We start from the raw sequence: 7264 nt of genomic DNA, 5'->3' as shown, positions 1-7264 counted from the left end.
AATTCAGCTGCCAGCTCAGGAACGTTTTACAATGAGCTGAATGATATAAATGATTGTGTGAAGATAAAGTGATAAATTAAAGGAATAGTTCACCCAAAAATAAAAACTTTACTTACCCTGATGCTATCCCAGAAGTGCATGACTTTTTTCATCAGAACACAAATGCAGATTTTTAGATGCACATTTCAGCTCTGAAATATTGCATGTCCATGCAATAAAAGCAAACAGCTACTAAAGTTTAACAGTCCAAAAGTCATATTTAGGCAACATAAAAATAATCCACACAACTCCAGTTAATCAATTACTGTCTTCTGAAGCAAATCGACATGTTAAGACAAGTTAAAAAGTGCTTCCTGTCAGCAGTTGACACATCACGTGGCTGTCGCATGACGTAAGTACTTCAGCGAGTTCAAGCTAGAATTTGGAAGTGGCGCTCCTTTCCTACATAATAATGAAAGTCATGTGAGAATTCAGCCATTTTAAACGGCAACAGAGCCCTGGACGGAAGTGCCAATTTAAAGTTAAAAACGTTTTAATTATTGATTTGCAGTGGCAGCCTTAAGCACCTGGGGGCCCGTTTCAAGATCTAAAAAGAAAAAAAGCAAAGATTCAAGTTGGTTTTCATCAATATGGTATATTTTCAGAATAATCCTTAAATGCATTGTGCACTTTCAGCACTAATAGCTCAGCACAGAAATAATCAAAACAATTCCCTTAATTAAAAACTAAAACAATGCCTTTATTTTTGCTTTGGAATAAGTCGCCCTTCGGCAAGTACTATTCGGCACTGAATAGCTCAGTTATGTATCAGCTGACATAAAAACAGCTTAAACAATTCCCTCATATTAAATTAACAAAAACAGCTATAACATATTTTGCTTAGTAACTAAAAGTGTCTGAAGCACCTGGTAGTTTATATTGAATTGCGCTTCGTACTCTTTCAGCACCATGGACAGCTCACTACAGGCCTGGAGAGTGAAAAGAAGAGTGAAAGACAGAGGGGAAGAAAGCCAAGCGGAAGAGAGAAATTACAATTGTGGGAAAAAGAATAAGAAAAAATTGAGTGAAATAAGTTGTTTATTTTATTAATACTATTCTTATTACTAACTTTATTTATGAAATAAAATGTGTTAAAATACTTAATGCTGATTCAATCTGAGGTATTCCTGTCTAGAACTTCACCCTCATATGCTTAAGTGCTGAAAATGCTCTAATTAGTTAATCTTTGTCCAGCAATCTGGTTACCTCATGTTCAATTGAAATCTGAGCAAGAGCTGACAGATGCTCCTGGAGCATGGTTGACCTCAGATGCATTTTGATGAGCGAAAGAAACTTCTTTCCAGTTGCTACAGGCACTGTCACCATGATTCGCAGAGCAATGCTGAGGTTGGGATGCAGTTCAACTAAGTTGTTGCTGTAAATGTATTTAAGAATCTGCAGGCCAGTGGTTTGTTTCACAGGCATGGCACTGACTGCAGCCAACAACTCAGGCAAAAGTTCCTCAGCATGCACATCGTTCTCTCCTTGTTTACGCACCTGTCTTTCAGTGTGCGACATTGGAAGGCCTTTTTCATTTCCTCTCTTCCATAAATGAAGCCAAACAGACTGTAAAATGACTCAATCAGCTTGAAGCACTTGCTAATGCTTGTGATGGCAGAGTCCACTAGTGGAAGGAAAACATCTCTCCTGAAATGTTCAGTGGTGAAACCGTATGATCTGCATTTTGGTTTTCATATTCGTGCAGTAGGAAAGACCACTGGCATCCCATCTCTTCAGCTATGTCTCTGGAATCTGTTTTGGTAGATGAAAGGCCATTCTCTCTGTATTCCTTGAGGAACATAGTCCACCTCACACTGTAGCACATCGATTCCCACTTGCGGCCTCTAGAGCAGCTTGCTGAGATGATTCATCTCATTTAAAACATTGTATTAAATGATAACGGTCAACAGAAATTTCCATGGCATGATCTCCTGTTCTAGGCCTCTGGCTGCAGATGCAGTTTCACTGTCATCAAATAATAGTGGGGAAAGTATTCAGATCCTTTACTTAAGTAAAAGTACTAATACAACACTGTAAAAATACTCTGTTACAAGTATATAATAATAATAATAATGCATTTTCTTTATAGAGCACTTTTCAGGGTTTTTGTTAATATCCATCACCCTCTTCTTCTTGTTTTACCCTCTTTATTATTGCTTCCAGTGTCTTGTCTCCAATATTTGTGATTAGCTCATTTTGTATGGTTTTCCCCATGTAGTGGTCAGCAATCTCTTTTATTTTTGCTCGTCTGACGTGTTCACACATCACTAGGTCGAACTCAGCAAGCAGCTCCACCAGAAAGCAAGGTTTTGTTCTGCAAGGTGACAGACTATGGCAATGAACCTCTTTGTGACATCATCGCAGTGTATTTTCCCAGCATCTGCATTTCTTGGTAAGTGCTGTCAATGGCACTGTGCATTCTCAAGCATGTTTCCAGCTCACACCAGCTATCCATGTTGGCACGGTGCGCAATTCACTTCTCGTGATCCTGGAGTGTGAGAGTCACTCCCACATTCTGGATCCTCCGCAGGTGAAACTTTGACTTTGCTCACCAAATAGGGTACAGCAGAAAAAAGAAAAAGTAAGTACACTAACCATGACCTACGAATAGTTTCTGTATTTTTCATCTTCATAAAATATCTGTCCTTGGTAAAACGATGCCGTGATTGGCTCTGTTGAAAGTTAAAGTCATCTAACTGAATGGGGCCTCTCCTAACAGTATCAATCTGTTGATCACTGGTAATTTTCACTGGCCAACATGCCAGATCAGTCTCTGTGAATGCTAGTGGAGCCTTATCCCTGTCTGGAGTGCTGTTGGTCTCATTTCCCTCACCTGTCTCAGTTGTTGGATTGTCATTGTGTAGTTCTTGTTCTTTAAACAATAAAGTTTGGTCATTATTATCCCAAACATCTATTTGAGTAGAAGGGTTCTCATTTCCATTGTTATTCTGATAAGCATTATCTCTGCTTGCCCCAGTTGTTTTGCTAGCATGCTGTGACTGTGATGCAGGCCTTTTACAGATGCTGGACTAAAGAAAGAGGTCATTTTTGGGACACTATTTAGACATTTTCTTTTGTTATCTAATATGTTATGTTTTCTGGCACCACTAGTATAGGTGCATTTAATTTTCCTCTCACAAGTAAGGTCCTTGCTAGCTGATGTATTGGACAGCCAGGTCAAGTTCAGTAATTGCTCAGATGTCAGCTGAGTGCCTACTAGTGGTTGAAACTGTGTACACTATGTCATCTTTGAACGCAGTAATCACAGCTCACCAGCCAGCCACCACTGGGGACCATTTTAATTTAAATGGATGAAACATAGCTAAGGCTGCCAGTGTCGATTGTCGATTATGTTTCTTACATAAACCTATTGATTTGCTTTCATTGATCGACTGCTGTCACATGGAATATTTTATGCTGCCTAAATGTGACCTTTTGGACCGTAAAAGTGCTGGCACCCGTTTACTTGCATTATAAGGACCTGACAGAGCGCTGTCTTTTTCTAAAATCTTCATTGTCTTCTGCTAAAGAAAGGCAGTTTCATTTTGGGGCAAACTATTACTTTAATAGCAAAACAACAAATGTAATGTTAAAGTTTGACTAAGCTTTACATTATTGTTAGATACACATTTTGATTCAGAGTATTTATCTTGCTTCAGGTCATTTGCCATTTGGAATGTCGAGACCAGACATATTGACATTAGATGCTTTTTGCTATCACTGGTAAGTAGAAAACGTATTTGATTTGATTTTAATAACGTGAATATTTTGAATGCATATTTATCATGTTATGAATCTGAGACTCTTTATCAGGATTGTCTAATCTGAAAATATTTATCTGATTTACCATGCATTGTTAAAACCATGTGTTGGCCATGCTGTTAAAACATTCTGGGAAATATACCAGTATTACTAAGTGATGGTCAGGTATGCATTTATCAGCAATAATTGCCACTGTTTGTATGTTTCTCAGTCTAATCCTTGTTAACAATCACACATTACTGTAGACATGGAATTTTATTTATATTTCTTTCTTTAAATTAGAAATAGTGTTTGCTGTTTTCTAATCATGGCTCTTTACTCGCTAGATTCAATAGGAGCAGAATAGTATCAGTCATCTGCACCAAACGTTTATAAAGAAATAGACCATTATACACAACTGGAAGGAGTGGCTGACACCAAGACAAATTTTGGACACTCAAAATCAGTGTTTTGACTGAGCACATAATTCACTTGGTAGTTTCATAATGTTGATTATTATATCTGTTGATGTTGAGTATATTATATCTGTATATACTCATTGTTCAGTTGTCCTAATGGGACCACAATGTTGATAGCAGAAGGGATGCTTTGATATACCTCATTGAGTACCATGTGGAAAAGAGAGAGTAGCTTTTCCAAGACTGTCTGATATGTGTTCAATTAATTTATAAGGGCATACAATTTACTATAGGGCAGGCCTCTTCAATTTGATTCTATTGGGGTTTTCAACATAATATCAGCTTTCGGGCTATACAAATTCAGTGTGACACTTTTTTCATTTGTATTTTTGTATTTAGAATTTGTCAGGCCCTCAACAGTATTAAAATCCCTGGATTAAATAAAAAACAAACAATTTACTGACATTCACTCTCTTATTAAATGTAGTTATTTTTAAGCAGTACGACGGAGTCAAACTCAGCACATTCTAAAGATCATGTTGTCCATGCTGCCACACAAGAGGATTTAGTAGATGTTGCTGTCATTATTGAGGACAATGAAGTGCTGAATAAATGCAGCAACAATACTTGTTCACTGTTGATAGGACTTTTTCCCCCTTTTTTTTTTAAGAATGGCCAGACCAGATGTGATTTTTATGTGAATTGTGGTTTTGCTGTATTGCATTCAAACATTCAAAGAATGTTAATTCTCTGTGAAAGATCTTTGTTTTGTTAAAACATTTAGTAAATCTTTGTTAAATATTGTAAGTGTAATCTAAGATGTAGAAAATGTTAAATTTCTTTGAGTAATGAAGCATATTCAATGCACCAATTATCTTGATATTTTTTGATTTTTCATGTTGATTGTAAATATTCCATAATGCACCTCTGATAAATAGGTAACACTTTACAATACAAATCAATTCTTTAATAATAGTTAATGCATTAGGTATAATGAATGAACTATATATATATATATATATATATATATATATATATATAAATTCTGCATTTATTAAACTTTTGTTAATGTTATAGTAATACAAATGCAATTGTTCAATGTTCATAGTTGCTCACAGTGCATTAAATATGTTAACATACAACTTTTGATATAATATAATGTATTGGTATGAAATTAAGATTTATAAATTTTGCAAAAGTATTTTTATTTAATGCAACTAATGTTGTTAACAAATGGAACCATATTGTAAAGCAGAGGTTATCAAATGGTTTTGCTTCGGGACACAGATTTTACATTGGAAATCAAGTGGTGACCCACCATAGTAAAAACACCTGTATTTAATGTGTCCTGGGTCGCATTTGCTTTTATCTTGCATAGTATTGTTCAAGGGATGTTCATGTTCAAGTACAAGGGCATGCATCAATTACATTATTTTTGTTGCTGACAAAAGCTACAGGAAGTTTTCTTCCCCCAGAGCATATTTGTTTAATTGAGCCCATTATTATGCGGTTTGTTTCCTAATTTAAAAAATCATTCAGACAGAACATACATATTACACAGGAAGAAAGGCTCCTTGTAAAGGGGAATAAAAGTAGCGCGTAGCACGGTGTTGCTCTTTTCCTCCTCAGTGCTGTTTGGCATGTCAGGACTGCCTACTGTTTGAGAGGTTTGACTTGAGTTTCCCCATAATGCTTTAAACTAAAAAAGTCTCACTAGATTTTAAATTGATCTCATCAGTTTTGAGGTTGTTGCGCGGGTGCCAGAGAGCAGCGCAGAACAAAAGCGTGAGCTGGTTCCATTACACTCGCATGAAAGCAATAAATCGCACCTCGAAAGTATTGCAGTGCAGATGAAAAGCCTTTAGCTGTGAGATTATCATAAAATTTGCCTCTGGAGTCCTAAATAGGCTATCACTTGGACAAAAAAATCTTGCGACACACTTTTGGGTCGTGACCCACGAGTTGAGAAACACTGTTGTGTTACTGATACATATGTGCTATAAAATGTGCAAGACATAAATGCTGAACATTTTTATTTCAACCGTATGTAATAATAAACTTCTGTGATTTAATGATACCTTACTTTGCAGACTTCAATCATCACAGGTAAATTAGAATTAATTGTAATCAGAACTAATATTCTTCCCAAGTGGGATGTGCATCTTTATACTATTATTAGTATTCACATTCAATCATGCAGGGAAACTCTATGAAGAGTCAATCTAGTACCCAATGATAAACCCATAATGAACATATATGTAACCCATATTGGCTACATAAAGTGGGACTTATATGGGTCTAATATAGGTTGCCCAGCTGGGCCCCACATTAAGCCCACTCAGATTCTCCATGAGATTCATATGGGCAAACCAAAATAGGGCCAACATGGAACCCACAGACAAACCCATTTGGGGCCCATAATTCAAGCCCATGACTCACCCACATGGGCCCCACCTTTCAATGTTGGCTGGATGTTGACCAAATGAACTCTTTTTGTATCTGAGAGAAGCTTTTTAAGAAAAGTGCAGTGTGCATCAGTTATTACAAACATTCTATAGCCATAAACAAATGGAAGGCGAGCATGCTCGTGCTTACTCTCGTGCTTTGTCTCAAATTCTGAGTTCTATCTCGAAACAATCATCAAATGCAATGCCCAGACATCTCTGATCTTGAGAAAAGGCCAATGAGAATTGGCGTGTGGAATTTGCATGCCATCATACGGGTATAAAAGGGACGAGCTTGCTCTTTTCCCAGTTGACCCGAAGCCCCAAGCGGCTGAGGTGTCTGAGCACCAGGTTCCTGTGAGCACACAACATGTCTCGCGAGTGAGCTAAGATTAGCCAGTCGTTGAGATAGTTGAGGATGCGGACACCTGCTTCCCTCATTGGGGAAAGGGCTGCCTCTGCGACTTTCGTGAAGGCGCGAGGGGACAGGGACAGGCCGAAGGGGAGGACTTTGTACTGATATGCCTGACCCTCGAAGGCAAACCGGAGAAAGGGTCTGTGTCGAGTTGGGGAGCGGCTGGGGTGGCTTGCGCCCTTACGAGGGCGAGCCGCGACCACAAT

This window comes from Xyrauchen texanus, chromosome 6 (assembly GCF_025860055.1).
Source record: "Xyrauchen texanus isolate HMW12.3.18 chromosome 6, RBS_HiC_50CHRs, whole genome shotgun sequence".
Lineage (NCBI taxonomy): Eukaryota > Metazoa > Chordata > Actinopteri > Cypriniformes > Catostomidae > Xyrauchen > Xyrauchen texanus.
This window is presented reverse-complemented; position numbering follows the sequence as displayed.